The sequence below is a fragment of the Bufo gargarizans genome, chromosome 2, assembly GCF_014858855.1.
Source record: "Bufo gargarizans isolate SCDJY-AF-19 chromosome 2, ASM1485885v1, whole genome shotgun sequence".
Taxonomy (NCBI): domain Eukaryota; kingdom Metazoa; phylum Chordata; class Amphibia; order Anura; family Bufonidae; genus Bufo; species Bufo gargarizans.
Window position 1 is genome coordinate 372,361,971 of NC_058081.1, and position 23,199 is coordinate 372,385,169.

Sequence of the window (23,199 nt, forward strand, 5' to 3'; positions counted from 1 at the left end):
TAAGCCCTATAGCCGGTGGTGGATCGCGAAAGTTATGTAGAGGCGTCACAACTCAAGAAGCAGAGTCAATAAAACTGATTTTTTGTTTTTGAATGAGTGGGAGGTAGGACACATGCTGGAGATGTGGATCAGAGAGAGGGACATTGGGGCATATTTTCTGGTTCTGTCCAGACATTTGGAGTTATTGGACAGGTATTGGATATGTATCTATGACCCAAGGAGGGTTTGTTTGTTTCTGTTCAATTTGTTCATCCTAACCCCCCATCTCATTTTTCAATAGTGGTCAGAATAGCTTGAACTGACAATTTTGGGCCATACAATACTGATCAGCAGTCCTGTTTTGTGTGGGAACCGATGTCATAGAATGGTGGACTTTTATAAAATTACATAAATGCTCTCCTGTTATATGGGGTTCAAATGTTGTTGAGGGTATATTGGTAATTCATAAGTGGCAGATTTATTAAAGAAATGTATGCATTCCCATTGATTTAAATTCGGTGCACATGGTGCAGCAGTAACTATGTCCTTCAGATGTAAGTAAAAGATTTCAAGGAACAGTAATGCAATAAATCCACGATGTATGAATATACTGTAAAGAAGAAGTCCTTTTTCTTTTTTCTTTATTTGCATATGGTGAGTTAATATCACCATATAATTATTTTTGTGTAATAACATTATGTAAAAATTGAACAAATTTTAAGATATGCCATTGACCTGAGAGTAGAGAATGGATATGGCAAGACTTAAATCAAGTTACTCACACATCAGCCTTATGTTTTTAAAAATGAGTTTCACTGGAGAACCTCTCTAACTGATTAATATCTCATTGGTAAGTTTTTTTTTTTTAACAAAGGAAATTGTTTATATGATGATACAGAAACAAAACGGTCGGTACCAGCTTTGATCATGACCAGATAAATTATTTTGTTAATGGTGTTACATATTTTTCAAGACTGGTAGCATATCCTCATCAATGTGTGATTACTTCAGGTTTGACTAATGGGATTCCCACTGACAACAAAGGGACCTTTGAGGTTTTACACGGCAGAGTGGCACCCAATGTTTTTGCAGCTTAGCAACTAATTCTAATGTTTAGTGTGGACCTTCACAGTCAGATCTGCACTGGTCTCATGTGCTATCAATCTTGAACATACCTATAACAAAGTGCATATAATGCTGCCTACTGACTAGACAACTATAGTGACTGTGGCGATAGATAGATGTTTCTAAACATGGCTGACTATGTAGTCTGCATGTCCAAGAGTGTAACATTTGATGCAATATTTGAGGAAATTACTTTATCTGTCCTTAGAGATTTGAATTCTTTAGCTTTTAAACTAAAACATGTATTTGGTACAGCTTTAACTTGTGCAAGGTCATTTACTGCTGTTTTGTCTCTTTTTCCTTTACTTTATATCCCTTAACAGCATCTAGTCTTATTATGTCAGAGATCCAAGGCATCTTGCTGAAATCATCTATTCCATGGGTGATAAGATCAGATAAAAGAAGAACACAAAGCCAGAAGCTCTACAGGTTCTCCTTCAAACCACATCTACAAGGAGTGCCTTTTTCTTTTTGAACATGTTTTGTGCTCAAGTGCAGAAACATCCTCCGGCTTAACACTGTGAAAATCTAAAAAACAGGAGATCTGCACATTGGTCAATAATAACAATTGTGTAACACCTATAAGGTTAATATAATGCATTTAGGTATAGCACAATTACTTTCATGGCAGCAGTTTCTGTATAAATGAAATTACATTTTTGACAACATATGACATAATGAAAAGATAACATATAGTTTTAAGTCCCAGCTGCATTATGACTTTTGATCAGTTCGGCCATCTGTGTAAAAGTAGCACATTGATGCTTGACAGGGCGTCAGCAGCAGTAAAACGATATTTCACCTAACTGCTCCATCTCTCCATGCACCTCTGTCAGACAGGACCCCATACTTAGCCACCAAGTGTTCAGAAAAGGTTTGCTGATCAGTAAAAGCATCTGTCCTTACAGCAACTCACACACAAAATGGCGCCTGACAAACTGTCACTGTTTCCTCCTTTTCTTCAGCTGACTTAGGCCTCATTTTTGGTCCATATCCGTTCGCACACAGACCTAATCATTTTTGTGGGGCTGCAAAAAAGGAGGACAGCACATGGATGTCATCCGTATGCTCTCTGCATCCATGTGCCCGTTCCATGTGTCCTTTTTGGACATCATATCTACAACAGGGCCCACGCAAAGTGTGGGATGCACATGGCTAGTATCCATATTTTGTGGCTCTGTGTTTTGTGGACCACAAAACGGCAACGTCCACCTCCTCTAACCAGATTGGCCGGGTTCCCCCTACAGGAAAGTAGAAGTGAGCAGGGCCTGATTGACAGTTCCCATCAGCTAAGCTTGGGTGTGCTGAACTCCACAAGAACCAAACAGGTATAACAATGGCAGCAAACATATGAACGGGGGACGCAATGCCAGGCTTAACAATTTCTGATTCCACCCTTTTATAGGCGTTCAACTGCTGAAGCCCACACTAATATCTAAAGTGATAACACTAGGCAAAGATATCCCTTTTAGTGAATTGTCATAAGTCCAGCAGAAAAAAAAAGGGGGAACCTATGGGTTGGCAGTGGGCACAAACTAAAGTGGTAATTTATGGCATCCATTCAATTGTGCTACATGGAAGCTTCAAATTCTTCATATCATCTTTTTGTAATGGCTCTGGGTGGACATTCGTCTATGGCTATTCTCTAATAGCACATATGGAAATGTGTCCTTTGCCAAGGATCAGCAACATTCGGCATTCCAGCTGTTGTGAAACTACAACTTCCAGAATCCTCCATTCACTTCTATGGGAGTTACAAGAACATCCAAGTATGTGTGCGCATGCTGGGAGTTACAGTTTCACAGCAGCTGGAGTGTCGAAAGTTGCTGATCCCTGGCATAGGACACAGTTCCACTGCCCTATGCTATATTGGCATTATGTATTAAAGCATTATGTGCATTGTGCACTATTTATCTTGGCACTATATTCACTTTTCATCTGGCACTGAATTCATTGCCTGTCTACTTGGTAATGTATAATGGTATTATATGGGCACTGTGTGGCAGCATTACGCAAGCTTGATATGGCAGTTTTTGTGATTCCATATGGCAGTTTTATTTGGGTACTGTATGATGGTACTTGTTTGATATTTAACAATGTCCCACAGTTGAAAATGAGGTCAGAGGAGATGACACTTGGGTCTGTTTCTTTTAGCTACATAGCACTGTTAAAAAAGGAGATACAGTATGTTCTTCAAGTTCAGCTAGGAAAATGGAAGAGAGGTTTAAGAAGAGGGAGGGTTAAATATTACAAATTAGTTTCTACATTTTCATCCAAAGTCATTAGCAATCTGCCTGAAACGGGACAGATGCCCTTCTTGAATTCAAATGGGATCATACAGTAAAGTGAATGCGAGAAGAAGCTGAAATTACACTGCACTGCCGCTACAATCTAGAGGTTGCACAACTAAAGATGAAACAGTGCAGCATGCCGCTGCCTCTCCAAACAGCTGATTGGCAGGGGTGCAGATAGATAGATAGATTATATATATATCAAGAATATGTATATCTTGCCATCTTACGAACAAAATAATATAGATAATGTATAATCAATGTGATATATATTTCATTTTTAGCTAGTTGGTCACATCGCTGCAAGCTTGCGGTTCACTGTGTTTTTCAGTGATCATGTGATCATGTGACCGCAATGCTAGGTACCCGCTTGCGGGTTATTGTGTGTTCCAACTACAGCGCGATCATGTGACCTGCCGTCATGTAGTTTGGGTTGTGGAATGTGCACCTCTTTTAAAAACACTCCTTGAGATGCCAAACACATGTGTACCAGATCCATGCTGGTCAGTGCTCCTCATTATTCATTTATGTTTTTAATTCTGCCCCTGGGTAATCACAACTGTATTATGTTTTTAATTATGATTAATTATGTATGTGTTATGGATATACATATATTTATGATTTTTTTTTATTTTTTGGATTTATATACAGTTAAAATACTGTTAAAATGTCAGCTTTCTGTGATGTAATAAAATGAGACAAAGATAAATCATTCAGAACTTTTTGTCACCTTTAATGTGACCTATAAACTGTACCACACAATTTAAAAGGAAGGAAGGAAGAAAACAAAAAAAAAAACTAAAAATAATGTGGTTGCATAAGTGTGCACACCCTCTTATAAATGGGGATGTAGCTGTGTTCAGAATTAAGCAATCACATTCAAAATCATGTTGAATAGGAGTCAGCATACACCTGCCATCATTTAAAGTGCCTCTGATTAACCCCAAATAAAGTTCAGTTGGTCTTTCCTAAAAATGTCTTAGTCGCATCCCACAGCAAAAGCCATGGTCCACAGAGAGCTTCCAAAGCATCAGAGGGATCTCATTGTTAAAAGGTATCAGTCAGGAGAAGGGTTCAAAAGAATTTCCAAGGCATTACATATACAATGGAACACAGCGAAGACAGTCATCAAGTGGAGCAAATATGGCACAACAGTTACATTACCAAGAACAGGACGTCCCTCCAAAATTGATGAAAAGACGAGAAGAAAACTGGTCTGGGAGGCTACCAAGAGGCATACAGCAACATTAAAGGAGCTGTAGGAATATCTGGCATGTACTGGCTGTGTGGTACATGTGACAACAATCTTCCGTATTCTTCATGTCTGGGCTATGGGGTAAAGTGGCAAGACGAAAAAGCCTTTTCATGCACATCACCAAAAGAACACCATGGTGGTGGCAGCATCATGCTTTGGGGCTCTTTTTCTTCAGCTGGAACTGGGGCCTTAAAGCTAGAGGGAATTATCAACAGTTCCAAATACCAGTCAATATTGGCACAAAACCTTCAGGCATCTGCTAGAAAGCTAAATATGAAGGGGAACTTCATCTTTCAGCATGACAACGACCCAAAGCATACAGTACAGACCAAAAGTTTGGACACACCTTCTAATTCAGAGTTTTCTTTAATTTTCATGACTATGAAAATTGTAGATTCGCACTGAAGGCATCAAAACTATGAATTAACACATGTGGAATTATATACATAACAAAAAAGTGTGAAACAACTGAAAATATGTCATATTCTAGGTTCTTTAAAGTAGCCACCTTTTGCTTTGATTACTGCTTTGCACACTCTTGGCATTCTCTTGATGAGCTTCAAGAGGTAGTCACCTGAAATAGTCTTCCAACAGTCTTGAAGGAGTTCCCAGAGATGCTTAGCACTTGTTGGCCCTTTTGCCTTCACTCTGCGGTCCAGCTCACCCCAAACCATCTCGATTGGGTACAGGTCCGGTGACTGTGGAGGCCAGGTCATCTGGCGGAGCACCCCATCACTCTCTTTCATGGTCAAATAGCCCTTACACAGCCTGGAGGTGTGTTTGGGGTCATTGTCCTGTTGAAAAATAAATGATGGCCCAACTTAATGCAAACCGAATAGAATAACATGCCGCTGCAAGATGCTCTGGTAGCCATGCTGGTTCAGTATGCCTTCAATTTTAAATAAATCCCCAACAGTGTCACCAGCAAAGCACCCCCACACCATCACACCTCCTCCTCCATGCTTCACGATGGGAACCAGGCATGTAGAGTCCATCCGTTCACCTTTTCTGCGTCACACAAAGACACGGTGGTTAGAACCAAAGATCTCAAATTTGGACTCATCAGACCAAAGCACAGATTTCCACTGGTCTAATGTCCATTCCTTGTGTTCTTTAGCCCAAACAAGTCTCTGCTTGTTGCCTGTCCTTAGCAGTGGTGTCCAAGCAGATATTCTACCATGAGGGCCTGATTCACACAGTCTCCTCTTAACAGTTGTTCTAGAGATGTGTCTGCTGCTAGAACTCTGTGTGGCATTGACCTGGTCTCTAATCTGAGCTGCTGTTAACCTGCAATTTCCGAGGCTGGTGACTCGGATGAACTTATCCTCCGCAGCAAAGGTGACTCTTGGTCTTCCTTTCCTGGGGCGGTCCGCATGTGAGCTAGTTTCTTTGTAGCGCTTGATGGTTTTTGTGACTGCACTTGGGAACACTTTCAAAGTTTTCCCAATTTTTCAGGCTGACTGACCTTCATTTCTTAAAGTAATGATGGCTACTCATTTTTCTTTACTTAGCTGCTTTTATCTTGCCATAATACAAATTCTAACAGTCTATTCAGTAGGACTATCAGCTGTGTATCCACCTGACTTCTCCACAAGGCAACTGATGGTCCCAACCCCATTTATAAGGCAAGAAATCCCACTTATTAAACCTGACAGGGCACACCTGTGAAGTGAAAACCATTTTAGGTGACTACCTCTTGAAGCTCAACAAGAGAATGCCAAGAATGTGCAAAGCAGTAATCAAAGCAAAAGGTGGCTACTTTGAAGAACCTAGAATATGACATATTTTCAGTTGTTTCACACTTTTTTGTTATGTATATAATTCCACATGTGTTAATTCATAGTTTTGATGCCTTCAGTGTGAATCTACAATTTTCATAGCCATGAAAATAAAGAAAACTCTTTGAATGAGAAGGTGTGTCCAAACTTTTGGTCTGTACTGTACATCCAAATCAACAAAGGAATGGCTTCACCATAAGAAGATTAAAGTTTTGGAATGGCCCAGCCAGAGCCCAGACCTGAATCTGATTGAAAATCTGTGGGGTGATCTGAAGAGGGCTGTGCACAGGAGATGCCCCGCAATCTGATAGATTTGGAGAGTTTTTGCAAAGAAGAGTGGGCAAATCTTGCCAAGTCAAAATGTGCCATGCTTATAGACTCATACCCAAAAAGACTGAGTTCTGTAATAAAATCAATAGGCGCTTTAACAAAGTATTAGTTTTAGGGTGTACACATTTATGCAACCATATTATTTTATTTTTATATTTTTTCTTCCCTCTACCTAAAAGATGTCAGTTTGTTTTTCAATTGAGTTGTACAGATTATAGGTCACATTAAAGGTGGAAAAAGTTCTGAAATGATTAATCCTTGTCTCATTTTGTTACATCGTAGAAACCTGACATTTTAACAGGGGTGTGTAGACTTTTTATATCCACTGTATTTATTCACTATGGCACTTGGTGTTACTAGGTCATTTTTGTGTCTAAATTTCGTATGTATTTCCACTTATTTATTCATTGTATTTGATGATCAATTATCATGAAGCTGTATTTATATTTGCACTTGGCCCAATTGTATCTTTGTCACTGCTTGAGAAAGGTCCCATTGAGAGGACTGAAACATTGCTATCTGGTGATTAAACAAATACTTTTTTTCTTTTGGAAGTGCCATGGAGTTTATTTTTATTTTCTTTTTTTGGTTGGTGGATCACCTCTTCAACCGCTGGCACTCCGCATTTACTTAAATATTGCTGTGCTGCCCATAACATTTTCTTTCTTTTCTAGATAGATAGATAGATACAGTAGATACTGGATAGCTCTGCTCAGCCTGACAACACAATTAAGACTTGGACAGGATATTCCTCTGAGTCTTCTTGTCAGTGGGACATGACCTGAAAACACCGTATTTTCATGGGAAATAGTAAAATCCAATTTTCAACTTAGTCATACATTTCAAGGAGCAAAATTGTTATTTCACAGGATATGCGACTATTTACTGAAACAGGCTTGCCAGGAGAGCTGCAGGTCCTCTCACACAACACTATAAATTTGTAAGGTGGACATACTGTATGTACAGGAAGTAACCATCTTTATTGTTTTAAAGACCTTGTTATGAAGGGAAAATGAATGGCTTGTATGGCTGTTCCACTGTAATCAGCATAGTGCTGGCAGATGACTAGTTCCCGGCACCATATTGTTTGCTACTAAAAGTCGCTGATGTGTGAGGCAAACCATTCTTAGGCAACACTAAGAGGCATGAAGTGTGCAAGAGGTCCTGTGGGAACCTGAGCAGCGGAAAACTCTGAGATGCAGGGCTGTCATGTACAATCTTGAGTAAGGTAATGATTAAGATTAAGAGCTGCTATTGAAGCTGCATGCCAAGCTACCCCCTGCTTTGCAGAAGAATTTATAAATCATGGTGCAATTTTGTCACAAAATGTTGCATCTCAGGCTACATGCTTCAGTGAAACCATACCACTTTTCGGTTACACCATTCACCTTTTCAAAAAAGATTTTTTTTTTTATTCGATTTGCCTGCTTTGCCAAATTTTAGAAAAATAATTGCTTTGTGACGCATATCTTGTAAGTAGTGGCTGCTCCCAGTCATTGTACTCCTCAGATACCACATTCATAGCTGATCGCAGTATCTGACAGTAATAATACAGTGCAAAATAAAATAAAAATACTTACCTTCATCCATTTTGATAACGAAGAGCCAGCCGCCGCCATTTTTATTGAAGATGTGGTGCAAAATCTTGCACGGCCCGTGATGACATCATACGTATCATACGTAACCGCGCATGAGATTTCGTGCAAAGATGGTGGCGGCTGGCTGTTCACGCTCAAACGAATTAGGTATAGTGGGGCAAAAAAGTATTTAGTCAGCCACCAATTGTGCAAGTTCTCCCACTTAAAAATATGAGAGAGACCTGTAATTTTCATCATAGTTATACCTCAACTATGAGAGACACAATGACAAAAAAAATCCTGAAAATCACATTGTCTGATTTTTTTAAAGAATTTATTTGCAAATTATTGTGGAAAATAAGTATTTGGTCAATAACAAAAGTTCATTTTAATACTTTGCTATATACCCTTTGTTGGCAATGACAGAGGTCAAACATTTTCTGTAAGTCTTTACAAGGTTTTTACACACTGTTGCTGGTATTTTGGCCTATTACTCCGTGCGGATCTCCTCTAGAGCAGTGATGTTTTGGGGCTGTCGCTGGGCAACACGGACTTTCAAGTCCCTCCAAAGGTTTTCTATGGGGTTGAGATCTGGAGACTGGCTAGGCCACTCCAGAACCTTGAAATGCTTCATACAAAGCCACTCCTTCGTTGCCCGGGTGGTGTGTTTGGGATCATTGTCATGCTGAAATACCCAGCCACATTTAAACTTCAATGCCCTTGCTGATCGAAGGATGTTTTCACTCAAAATCTCATGATACATGGCCCCATTTATTCTTTCCTTTACATGGTCATCCTGGTCCCTTTGCAAAAAAACATCTCCAAAGCAATATGTTTCCACCCCCATGCTTCATAGTAGGTATGCTGTTCTTTGGATGCAACTCAGCATTCTTTCTCCTCCAAACACGACAAGTTGAGTTTTTACCAAAAAGTTATACTTTGGTTTCATCTGACCATATGACATTTTCCTAATCCTCTTCTGGATCATCTAAATTCTCTCTAGCAAATTTCAGACGGGCCCAGACATATATTGGCTTAAGCAGGGGGACACGTCTGTCACAGCTGATGGTAGCCTTTGTTACTTTGGTCCCAGCTCTCTGCAGGCCATTCGCTAGGTCCCCCCGTGTGGTTCTGGGATTTTTGCTCGCCGTTCTTGTGATCATTTTGACCCCACAGGGTGAGATCTTGCGTGGAGCCCCAGATCGAGGGAGATTATCAGTGGTTTTGTATGTATTTCATTTTCTAATAATTGCTCCCACAGTTGATTTCTTTACACCGACCTGCTTGCCTATTGCAGATTCAGTCTTCCCAGCCTGGTGCAGGTCTACATGTGTATTTTATACTGATAACTAGTTCAAACTGGTACCATTAATACAGGTAACGAGTGGAGGACAGAGGAACCTCTTAAAGAAGTTACAGGTCTGTGAGAGCCAGAAATCTTGCTTGTTTGTAGGTGACCAAATACTTATAGTATTTTACCAAGGAATTTACCAATGACTTAATTAGAAATCCTACAATGTGAATTCCTGTATTCTTTCCCCCCATTCTGTCTCTCATAGCTGAAGTGTACCTATGATGATAATTGAAAGCCTCTCTCATCTTTTTAAGTGGGAAGACTTGCACAATTGGTGGCTGACTAAATACTTTTATTTTTTACTTCCATTCAGGAAAAATAGATTCGCTACCATGAAGCACGATCAAAACTCCTAGAAATTCCTGAGATTCACCATAAAAAATATGGGAGATTTGCCATTTTCAGTTTGTAGCTCTTCCCTTTGGAGTATCATCAGCCCCAAGAGTTTTCACAAAACTAATAGTGGAAATGATTGCTTTCCTAAGGAAAAGGGGCATAGCAATTATCCCATATTTTGTCAATTTTCTTATTACAGGAAATACTGAATCATAAATCCACACAGATCTGGATTGCTTCCTACAGACATTAAAAGACCTAGGATGGATAGTGAACCTGAAAAAATCCTGCTTCAACTGGACTCAAGGTCTCAATCCTCTTATCTTCCTCAGGAGAGAAGAGCAGTATTAAGAGAAAATGTGTCAAGGCAATGAATATCCTGGGTCTTCTAACGTGGAACAAAAAACTGTTATTCTTGTACAAGTGGATTACTATAAAAGCACAGGTAAAACTTTCCTTAAACTGTTGGGAAAAGGTTCAGAATCTGGCTCATGGGATTCCTTGGAAGAGAAATCCAGAAATACAGGTTCAAACAGATGAAAGCACAACAGGCTAAGGAGCAAAAGAGTCAGTCAGTCTAAGTCAGAAAAAATTGGATCCTTGAGTATTCCAGATAATCAAATACAGATCTTCCACAAATAAACCTTTTCGCATCCAGGTCAAACACAAAAATTATTTTCCCTTTATCCCAGAGAAAGACCCTGGACAGTGGTTGCATTCTCCCAGGTATTGGACTTGGGATCTATCATATGTATTCCCTCCTTTTCCATTACAGTAATCCTATGGATTATTCAAAAAGTTTTACAAAATCCAACAATGCTAATCCTAGTCACACCTTACTAGCCAAAGAGAAGCTGGTTTGCTCTTCTGAAGCAGGCAGCAAAAGGAAGATCCTTTCCCATTCAGGAAGACATAACATTCTAGAGACCTATTCACCCAAATCCTCAAATATTCAAATTATTGGCCTGGATCCTGAGAGTTACATTTTAAAACAATTATTATCCGACAAGGAAATCTTGACTTCAAAAGTTATCAGGAAAAAAGTTACCTCAGCCATTAACAGTACATAAAAAATGTGAAAAGGTTCTGTAGTTGGTCAGGGGACAAGTTCCCAAACAGATCTCGACCTGTCATGCAAAGGGTCTTCGATTTTTTACAACATGGATTGTATCTGGGTTTAAGACTCAGAACCCTAAAAGTCCAAATATTATCCCTTAGTGTTTTTTATGACACCAACCTGGCAGACCATTGATTGATAAGAAGATTTATGAGAGCAGCATCTAGACTGATTTTCATAGAAACCAGGAAACAAGTTTACCCTCCTTTTGTAATTATCCAAAAAACTCAAAAGAGGAGGAATTTAATTCCCTGGATGTGAGAAGCGCTTTTATTAAATATTTGAAGGTCATGAAGGATTGCAGGAAAGATGATAATCTTTTGGTCCATTTTTTAGGTCAGAACAAGAGAAAGAAACTTTTTAAAGCGCCCATTGGTAGTTGGATTAGATCCACAATAGCCGGGTGCTATCCTATTCAAGGGCTTTCCTATCCTGATAAAATTAAAGTCCATTCTTCCAGGGTAGTAGCGTCTTTTAGGGGGTGAAAAGCCTATATCAAATTGGCAAAGCAGCCACATGGTCTAGCCTAAATACATTTGTGAAACATTATAGACTAAATTTGTCAGCTTCTGCGGACCTGGCATTCGGAAGGCTCTGCAGGCAATAGTCCCCCTTAACTCCTTTAGGTCTCACTCTCTACGAAAGCCGTCATGGTGGATGAAATGGAAAACCAGAATCAAACTTATTAGTAATTCTGTTTCCTTGAATCCACCATAACTGCACTTATAATCCCTTAAAAAAAAAAAAAAAATATATATATATATATATATATATATACACTATATAAAGCTGAGTGTATGTGTGTGTGTGTGTACGTGTATGTAGTCCGCTAAAGGAATCTGCCCTGTCGCATTTACAATCACAAAATTTGGCACACAGGTACATCAGGTTTCCGGGAAGGTTTTAGATCAGGTCTCAGCTCTCTAGGACGTACCGCTCCGAAGATATTCCCCAAAAAATGCATTAGCCAATAGAAGCCTGGTCACATGACCCTTTTCAGCTAATAGATGCTCACAGGCCCTTAGTCTCCACATACACACAGTTTTACACCAGGTTTCCATAACAACCCAGCCCTTTTTCTTTACTGCTGTAGGTCAGCTTTAAAGGGGCAGGGCGCTGTGGATGACACTGTTAAAGGAGCGGAGTGCTGTGGAGGTCACAGTTCAGGGGGCAAGTTGGGTGGCCATTCAAAAGATGGACCTAAAAACTCCGCCCCTAGGTCCCGCTTAGCCAGCCCTCCGACTTGGTTTGATCATATCTTCTCCCACTCCGCAACTGTTGGGGATTGAAAAAAGGAAGGTAAAAATCAATTTGTGTCAGGTGCAGTGGTGTGAGGGAGGGGGACTTTCTCCCTGCAGCTCACACTCAGACAGCACAGTGCTGCTCTCTGAGGGTGAGCTGTTCAAAAGGACATCCCTGTACCTACTACTCCTAGCATCCCCTATATACTTATACTACCTGCAGTCCCTATGTACTATTGCATAGAGACTGCAGGTAGTATAAGTACATAGGGGATGCCAGGAACTGTAGTACCTAGGTACTGCAACTCCTAGCATCCCCTATGTACTTATACTACCTGCAGTCCCTGTGCAATAGTACGTAGGGACTGCAGGTAGTATAAGTACATAGGGGATGCTAGAAGTAGTAGTCCTAGGTGCTGCAACTCCTATCATCCCCTATGTACTTATACTACCTGCAGCCCCTGTGCAATAGCACATAGGAACTGCAGGTAGTATAAGTACATAGGGGATGCTGGGAGTGTAGTCCTAGGTACTGCAACTCCTAGCATCCCCTATGTGCCTATACTACCTGCAGTCCCTATGTACTATTGCGTAGGGACTGCAGTGTCACGGCGCGGAGTGGGGGAAGCCCTCCACAGTACAATATCAGTCGCTGCTACGCCAGATAGCAGGGAACAGGGAGCAGGTCACTTCCTAATGCAACCCTGAAGATCTCCCTAAACTCCTAATGCATGAGCCGCCTCAGAAGGTAAGGGGGCTCATGCTCATCAATCTAGAACCCTAGGTATCCCTGTTATGCCCTAAGCCTGAAGACAGGGCAGAGACCACCCATTCATCCTACACAACGGATGCATGGTGTCTCCAGAAGCCCAGCACCTGCCCCCCAACTAGACAGGGTTCACAGCTGAACGACATATAAGTATCAAAAGGCAACAGACAACCTAGGTTACCAGAACTTACCTGCCGCAGACAAGATGGACCGGAAACGCACTGTCTAGATGTTTGCTTAAACCCCTCCGGGAAAGCAACCCCCTTTCAGAGAAAACACACTATAACACAATAACCTCCAAACAAGGCCCACACCATAACAACATACACCAGGTGGGAGAGGAAAAAAACAGAAACACGCCGGAGGGGACACATAGACAGCGCAAGGGAAACAATATAACAGATAAGGGTGGCTCACACAGACTAAAACATACAACCAGGGAGAGGAACTCCTACACAGACTGACAAGCAAAATCAAACTGACCTCACACCCACCACACCTAGCAAACACACCCTAACCCCGTGCACACCAAGATGGGAAGGGACGCAACAAGCATGCACGGCAAAAGTGTCATGGTTTAAAATACCAGACCATGACACAGCTGTGACATGCAGGTAATATAAGTACCTAGGGGATGCTAGGAGTAGTAGTCATGGGTATAAGAATATAACTACGGACTTCCGGTTCCGGCGCTGGTATGAGGAGTCGCGCTTAGCGGAGCTCAGACACTCTCCCGGATAGCATTACCCTCCGATCGCCGCCCGCGGGCTCAGTTAACAGCAAAAAGTGTGGTGAGTGTCAGCAGTAAGCTCACCTTGTATGGAGAGGTACCTGCTTCGTAGCGGGAAGAAGCCAGAGGACGGAGACGAGCCGCGGCCAGAGCGGGTGCATAAAGAGGCCAAGATGGCGGCCAAATATGAGGTTGCGCCGCACATTGCTGAACCGAACCAGCTTTTGCTCTCCTCACAGGAGGATATGTTTAATCATACTCCGCTACCAGCTGCGGATCTCAAGAGGTTGGTGATAGAGGTTACCGCACACCTGGCACCTGATCTCAAGTCCACGCTAGCAGCGACGATACAGGAATCCCTCACAGAGCTGCAGGAAGCCTATAGGGGGGGGTACCGCAGGGGTACCGCATAGAGGAGCTTGAACAGAGGACGTCCTGTGTGGAAGAGGATCTACAAGGCACAAATTCATGAGTGAAAAAGCTACTGCAAACGGTGAATGAGCTGAGAGACAAGGTAGATGACCTTGAAAACCGCTCACGTCGCAGCAACCTCAGGTTAGTGGGTCTCCCAGAGGACATACCGGGCTAGGAACTTAAACATATTTGTGAGTCAGAACTCCCCAGAGCGCTGGGACTGTTGATTCCCCACAAAGTAGAAAGAGCGCATAGGTTGGGGTCATTACAAAGCCCTCCTGGGGGATCCAAGGAGATATCTAGCCGGTCTCAGAGGGGTAGACAGGTCATAATGAAGTACCTTGATTTCTCTGATAAGGAGGACAATATTGCTTGCTTTTAGGGCCTGAAAGGAACCACTGACTTACAGGGGGCAAAAAATCATGTTCTTCAATGATTACTCTGCAGTGATCACAAAAAAAAGGAGAGGTTTTAGTGAAATATGTCATTTTCAAGTCATTGTTTCAAAGGAAAATCAGTTTCCAACTACTCTACCCGGCAGTTGTGTACGGCGGATGGCGTTTATAGGAACTTTAATAACGCCTCAGATGCTGCAAATTTTTTTGCTCAAGGCCCATACATCTCAGATCACGACTATCAGGCGGAGAAGGAAAGAAAAGGGCCGAATACCACACAGCTTACTTCGCAAGGGACTTTTCGTGACAAGTCGCAGCGAAAAGAGGAGGTTTTCACTCCTTCGTCTAGTAACCAAAGGCGGCAGCGAAAGTAAAGATCGCTATACATAGCATAGGAACACCTCCGTAAAGGGGGGATAAAAGTTTAAAAAGGGGGCTGTTTTGATCTAGTAGCTTTCGCCCTCCGATGTGAGCAAAACAGAAGGGAGTATGTGGAATTTATTATGGTACCAGAAAAAAGTGAAGTCCACGATGTGATGTTTTGTTTACTATCCTATACAGGATATTCAATGCTGTCTTTATGCAAGTTACAGTTATGTTAGAATTTTCCTGCTAACCTTTAATGCATTTACATGTGACAGCCGGGGGGAGAGTACTTGGAAAATGTGGTGTAATGGTTAAGATTATTACTTGGAACGTCAAGGGCCTGCGTTCCCCGCAGAAATGCATAATGGTATTACGTCATCTGAAGCGCCTAGGGGCAGATATTGTGTTTCTGCAGGAAACACACCTTTTGGAGGAGGATTTTATGAGAATGTTGAAGTTATGGGTGGGAAGGGTCTATGGGTCTCCAGCAGTGCAAGATAAAGCAGGTGTAATCACCCTGGTGCATAAGAATTTAGTTCATAGGATCCAAGGGCATGCTGCAGACGATGAGGGCAGGGTGCTAGTACTTACAATGAGGAATGGGAACAGAAATCTCAACCTTTACAATATATATGCCCCCAATATAGCGCAAGGTCGTTTTTTTGCTTCCCTGAGAGATAAACTTTTAGCAGATCCTGTGGGTGACCATTGTGGGAGGGGATTTCAATGCCACAATGGTGGAAGTTGAGGACCGTAAGCATTTGGATCAGTTGAGGAAAAAAGTTCATGGGAGAAGAGGGGTTTTGTCTTCTTTTAAAGAGGACACTGCAATGGTGGATGTCTGGCAGATCTCACATCCTGATGATCGAGATTTAACCCACTTCTCCCATGCACAAAATTCATGGTCCCGCATAGACTACTGGTTTGCTAAACTGGAACTTCTACCCAGGGTTAGTGATGTAGCCATTGAAAATTTGGTGATCTCGGATCATTCGCCAGTGGTTTTGACATTGGCGGATGTGGAACCGAGAGGGACAGAGAGAATCTGAAAATTCACGTATTTTCTAGCAAATGATGAGACCTTTGTAGAACTTTTAAGGGGTTGGTGGCTGGAATATAGCACTCTCAACCAGGAGCATGAAACGGACCCTCTACTTTTCTGGGAAGCGGGCAAGTCAGTTCTAAGGGGCAGGTTGATATCGTATGTAACAGGACTTAAGAGGGCTACTAAGTCCCAGTTCATTAAGAGCAGCCAAGAGGTCCAGAGTTGTTACAGGGTTTTTGTGCAAGCTCAAACAACAGAAACCAAAGACAAATGGATTGAAGCCAGAAGAGATTTTGAACTTTGGGCAATGAGAAAGGAGGGTTTCCATAAAGCCAGGCGGGAGTTGGAGCTCCACAAATTTGGCAACAAGGCCGGCAGACTCTTGGCAAATTTGGCTAAGGGACGTCAACAAACAGCCCCAATCAGTCATCTAAGGGACTCAGCAGGGATTTTAAGGTCGCAGCCCCCAGAAATTTTGAAAATCTTTAGAAATTACTACTCTAGCCTGTATAGTAAGCCATCTGATAGGGTAGAGGCAGAACTCAGTTTCCTGGATGGTTTAAATCTCCCGAAAATCGCACAGGAGGATTTGGCTCAGCTCAATATGCCCATTACGGAAGGGGAAATACTGAGTACGATATCACAATTACCTGGGAATAAGGCGCCAGGACCCGACGGTTATTCAGGTGACTTTTATAAAGCTCTAAAAGTACAAATATCGCCAGTATTATCTAAGTTGGGGAATGTTCTCCTACAGGGGGAAAGGCTATCCGCCCAAATGAACATGGCACATATACGCATGCTCCCTAAAGAGGGTAAGCCAGCTGAGGACCCCGCGTCGTACAGACCGATTTCTCTCATTAATCAGGATGTTAAAATCCTCTCGAAACTTATGGCTAACAGATTAGCACGTATCCTCCCGAGTTTGATCAGCCCACTACAGGTTGGTTTCATAAGAAACCGATCGGCGGTCACCAACATACGTCGGGTCCTGGCGGTCTTGGATGAGGTGGGCCGGAGAAAGGGAGATGGGTCGGCACCCTCCATAGTCACCCTAGACGCTGAGAAAGCCTTTGATAAAATACACTGGGAGTGGCTAGGGGGGGTGCTGGACAAGTTTGGGGTGAGGGGCTCTTTCAGAGAGTACCTATCTCAGCTATACACAACCCCTATGGCCAGGATAGGTATGCAGGGCTTTCTCTCCGACCCTTTTAGCTTGCATAGAGGAACCAGGCAGGGTTGTCCCTTATCCCCCCTGCTGTTCGACCTGGCTGTGGAGCCACTGGTTAGACTTTTAAACTCTGGGGGGACTTTTGAAGGCATCAAAATAGGGAACACTGAATTGAAAGCTATTTTCTTCGCTGACGATATACTTTTATTTATGGAGAACCCTGTTTCAGAGCAACAGAAGGAACTGAATACTATAGCGGATTTTGGTCAGTTTTCAGGTTTCAAGATAAATGTGTCCAAGTGTGCTCTTTTACAGTTACGGAGGGAGGTGACAGGAGTGAACAAGGGGAATGCTATAGGCAGAATACCACTAGCTAAAGATTACATTACATATTTAGGGATCAAGATAGGTCCCAGAGCAGAGTCCCTATATGGCTTAAATTATACCCCTCTCCTGAACAGGGCGACGCATGAGTTGCGCAAATGGCAGAATCTACCCCTATCCCTACTAGGCAGAATTCATCTAGTCAAAATGATCAGTTTCTCTAGACTTCTCTACCCACTCCAAACGTTGCCCTAAACGTTGACCGATTAAACACGTGGACATCACCATATTTCATAGCGAAGTGACACACTTTATCTGGAAAGGTAAAAGACCAAGAATCAGTCTGAGGAAGCTTATGGCCCTTAAAATTAAGGGGGGACTGAATATGCCTGAAATCAGACTATACAATCATGCGTGTCTTCTTAGACATATTATTGATTGGTTACACCATACCAATTTTCACTCTGACTATGCATTGGAGAAGGAACTTTGTGCACCATTGGATCCTTGCACCTTGTTACACACGGCCTTGAGAGCCTTCCCATGCATCTGCGGAATTCGACTATATTCCAACATATTTGGGCAGCTTGGCGAACGATTAGGAAGAACCTACGACTTTACCAGAGGAAATATATGCCTTTGTGGGGGCATCCGGAATTCGACCAGGGGAGGAGTAATGCTCTGTTTAAGGAATGGAAACAGAAGGGAATACTAACGACCCAACAGTTGTTGCATACGACCGAGAATAGGTGGCTATCATATCAGGAGGTTAGGGACGTTTTCCATCTGAGTCCCTTTCAAATAATTGAATATGCCCAGGTCAGTAAATTCCTGACTGATAGGTTGAGAGATGTTTCAAAGGTATCAACGAAAAATGAATTTTATAAAATAGTACTGAAGGGTACAGGCCCACAGTCCATATCTCTCTTGTACTCCCAATTACGTGAGATTCTGGGGGACGGTTTACCACATCTGGCGTTTCGCCCATGGGCCCGTATCTTGGAGGATGATGAGGCAGGGGAGAAGATCTTAAAAGGATGGTGGGCTTTAAGGAATTCAGTTATCAATGAAACATGGAGGGACACACATTTTAGGCTAATGCATAATGCCATCTATGCTTTCAATCTCCCGGCAGCTCCCAATAGGCCGGACAGGCTCACTAGTTGCCCAAAATGTAAGACAATGTACACAGACCTATTCCATGGTATATGGTCCTGCCCTCAAATCCAAAGCCTGTGGAATCAGGTAGCCCAGATATCAAAGGATAGTTGGAATCTGACGGTCCCTTTGAGCCCTATGATATTTTTGTTTCATTACTGGGAGGAATTGAGGGATGGGGTCCTTTTGGAACGTAGACTGCCAACCCTTTTCCATGCACTATGTATGGTAGCTAAAAGGAGCATACTGCAACACTGGCTAGAGCCTTCAGTCCCCTCTAGAGATGACATTTTAACCTATCTCAAAAGAATTACTGGCCTTGGAGCGAAGGGAGGTAGTAAGACATAAAGAAGGGAAGGGAGGCAAATTTCTGAAGAGATGGAGAGGCTTCCTGACACAGTTCTTCTCTGATTCGGAAATTGAGAGCATTATGAAACCCTTTACACTAAACGAAGTGGTACTTAGAGGAGCAGCTGAAAGGGCCATTAGGCCGTTTGGCTCAATGAAACTATTTTATGACTGAACAGGACATTGCACATATTTCGACATAAAATCTCTAGCCCATGTATGTCAAGTTGTATGGTAAACGCTGAATCGGCAGTTTGGTATCCGAGCAGGATAAAAGTTAGTTTGAGTTTGTGTTTAGGGGAAGGGAAGGGAGGAGCGGGGATGAAGGGAGGGGGGTGGAGTGGGTTTTCTCAGATCCGGGAAGGGGGAGGGGGGACTATTAAAAATTAAATTAAAAATAAATAATTGAAAGTGGGGATCGAATTGTATGGATCATTTACTTTTTAGATGATTGATGCAAAAGTCATCATTATTCTAATTTCTTTCTTCATGCAAGAAATGTCTCTTTATGGATATGATTTGTAACCGACAAGTTATGCTTTAACTTAATCTGTATATGCCTTTTCCTGCAATAATAAAAAAAAAAGAATATAACTACTCCTCGTATTCATTTTTTTGAAAAAAAAAAATAAGCAAGCCTGTACGCCTGCCGCCAGACAGCCTGCCTGACAGGCTGCCCGACTGTCACATAGGCTGCCAGACAGCCCACCTAACAGGCTGCCCGACTGTCACACAGCCCTCCAGAAAATAAAATAAGTTCCATAAATGACAAGTAAATAATATTTAAGTGGGTCTGCTTGTCGTGTGTAAAGTTCAAATATAATTATTTTTTTAAATTTACATATCTTCTTCAAGTAAGACTGGGAGCACACCTCCTTGCCGACATCGCCAACATGATACGTTATGTCAGGGTTGGATTATAACAAGCCCCACTGTAATATTTTGCCCTTATTCTGATAGTTTTTTTTATTTTTTCTCGCATCATCGTCTGTAGAGGAGTTTCATCCCGGCCAAGAAATTGCAGAGGGGGAAAGTGGGGGTGAAGGACAGAAAATGGTAGCAGTTTACTTTTCTATATAATTCCCCCAAAAATTCATGTTATTGTATGTTCTGAAATCATAATTTTTTTTCTATTTTACAGCCATCTTGTCCCGTTGCCTCTCAGAGAGTCCTCGAGCCTCCGCCAGAGGAAGTCGGGGAGCGTGCGACGGTCGGGGTCGTGTGAGTATTTGAAACTTTTTAAATTTAAAAGACTTTGAATGCAAACAGTATAAAAAAATTTTTTAGGGTTCAAGAGTCTCCACCAGAGTGGATGAGGAGAAGAAGGTTAGCTTTTTCATAGATAATGACCTCCACATCCAGATGGTGGAGGCACGCCCAGCGTTGTGGGACCACACCGACCGCTGCCACGCAGACCACAACGCGACCCGGCTCCTCTGTCACAAAATCGTGCCGAATTGGGAGGACCTCGAATACAGGCAATAGGAGCAGTGCTGTAAGTATAGAGTATTCTATTTGTAGATTGCATGCACGTATGTTTTATTACTCAGAAGTGATTTACCGTCTAGTAGATGTGGGTCACTGCCACCGATAGTTTAACAACAAATGTATTTTCATTGTCGTTGTGGCTAGATCAATTTAATAGTAAACTATTTTTTATGTCACAAAATCATGTATTTTAACCTCTTAAGGACACAGGGTACAGGTACGCTCTGTGCATTTCCGATCAGGTGATCGCAACAAAGTGTCTGCTGAAATCATTCGGCAGGCACTCTGTTACAATGCCAAGAGTGGCCCACGTGAGCCACATAGCGCCATCTGGCACTCAAAAGGTCGCAGAGACAGGTTTAGGGAAAGGTTAGATGGCAGTGAGACTGAGGGATAGTTTTAGGGGGGAAAAAGTTTTATTTTTGGGCTTCAGCCGTGACCTTTGGTGACGTCGTGGTGAGCACTGTGACATCAACAAAGGTCCTTTTCCTCTCAGGTCCTCAAAAAAGAAGAAAGAAGACGAGCCGGGCTGCGCAAATAAGTGGGTGAGGTGAGTTTAAATATTTTTTTTCACCCCTCTATCCCTAATTTACTATGCATTCTGTATTAAGAATGCTATCATTTTCCCTTATAACCATGTTATAATGGTAAATAATAAAATCCACAGAATACTGAACCCAAACCCGAACTTCAGTGAAGAAGTTCAAGTCTGGGTACCAAACATACCGATTTCTCTCACGCGTGTGCAAAACGAATGAAAAAGATTTGCACTCGGGGGAAAAAAATTCAATTTCACGCAATGCACCCGCATGTTGTCCGGCCCTCACACGCAACACCCATGTGAAATAGGCCATAATTGCATTGTATCCACAAGTAAGTGCGGAAGCAATGCGATTTTAATGGATTATTGCTAAAGAGACGAGGGATGAGAGACTGGTGACCTCCTATACTTTATTATTTACCATTATAACATGGTTATAAATTATATAATTCTTAATACAGATTACTATTTAAAAAGTGATTAGAGGTATTCATATTTTAAAATAATTTTTAATTAACTCTTCCACTTGAATGCACAGCCGAACTACTGTACTTTCTTCTTGTTAGAGGAGCTGGCAAAAGGCCTTCGCTGAAGTAATCACTATCACAAAGTGGTTAGCGCGATTACTAGTGTTGATCACGAATATTCGAATTTCGAATTTTTATTGCGAATATAGGTACTTCGAAAATTCGCGAATATTTTGAATAGTTATATATATTCGTAATTTCGAATATTCGATTTTTTTCCGTTTTTTTTTTTTTTTTTTAATCAGTACACATGAATCATGATCCCTTCCTGCTTCTAGCTTGTGGGCCAATAAGAAGGCTGCAATATACTTGACTTTAGGAGTAGTGATGAGCGGCAGGGGTCATATTCGAAAATGCACCATTTTTTTTTCTTGAAAAAATCGGCAAGGTAATGATTGTGTAATATGCGAATTTTCGTAATTTAAATTTTCGGATTCGAATTTTTATTGCGAATTTTTCAACTTTTAGACAAAGAAGATTATAGCACTATATTAGCTAAATTGCTCTATATTCGTTTTTTTCGAATATTCCCTATATTGCTATATATTCTTGTTTTAGAATATTACAAATATTCGAAAAAACGAAGTTATAGCAATATAGAGAATATTCAAAAAAAAAACGAATATAGAGCAATTTAGCTAATATAGTGCTATAATCTTCTTTGTCTAATAGTTGTAATTTTTTTCTCATCTGAAGTTCAGATTGGAAAAAAATTACAACTATAAAAAAAAAGATTATAGCACTATATTAGCTAAATTGCTCTATATTCGTTTTTTTCGAATATTCGCTATATTGCTATAACTTAGTTTTTTCGAATATTTGTAATATTCTAAAACAAGAATATATAGCAATATAGCGAATATTCGAAAAAAACAAATAGAGCAATTTAGCTAATATAGTGCTATAATCTTCTTTGTCTAAAAGTTGAAAAATTCGCAATAGAAATTCGAATCCAAAAATTAGAATTACGAAAATTCGCATATTACACAACCATTACCTTGCCGATTTTTTTTCAAGAAACAAATCGCGAATTTTCGAATATTCGACGAGTATTCTAAAAAATATTCGCGAAATATTGCGAATTCGAATATGACCCCTGCCGCTCATCACTAGCGATTACGTCAGCTCAAGTCTGGCAGCATGAATATAGAAGATACGTATATATTCATTAAGCAGTACCTTTGCCAAGTCCTCAAATAAGATGAATAAATATGAGACCAAATGGGCAAATATGTGGATGAGTTGATTTTAATTAATTATACATTTGTATTCCCTCTATGGACTTTTCACTTATTATTCAGTATTAAGAATGCAATAAACATGTAATAATGGAAATTTTTACAATCTGCACAAACCATAACCTAAAATCTAACTTCTGTGATGAACTACGTTTTTGGGTCAGAGACTCTAATGACATCATTGCGCCCCCTGAGCCGGCCTCTGATAGGCTGCAGGCAATAGTGCCTGCAGCCTATCACAAGATCGGGGGAGGGAGATGCCTCTCCCTCCCCTGCCCTGCTGCAGCACAGCCATCGCTGTC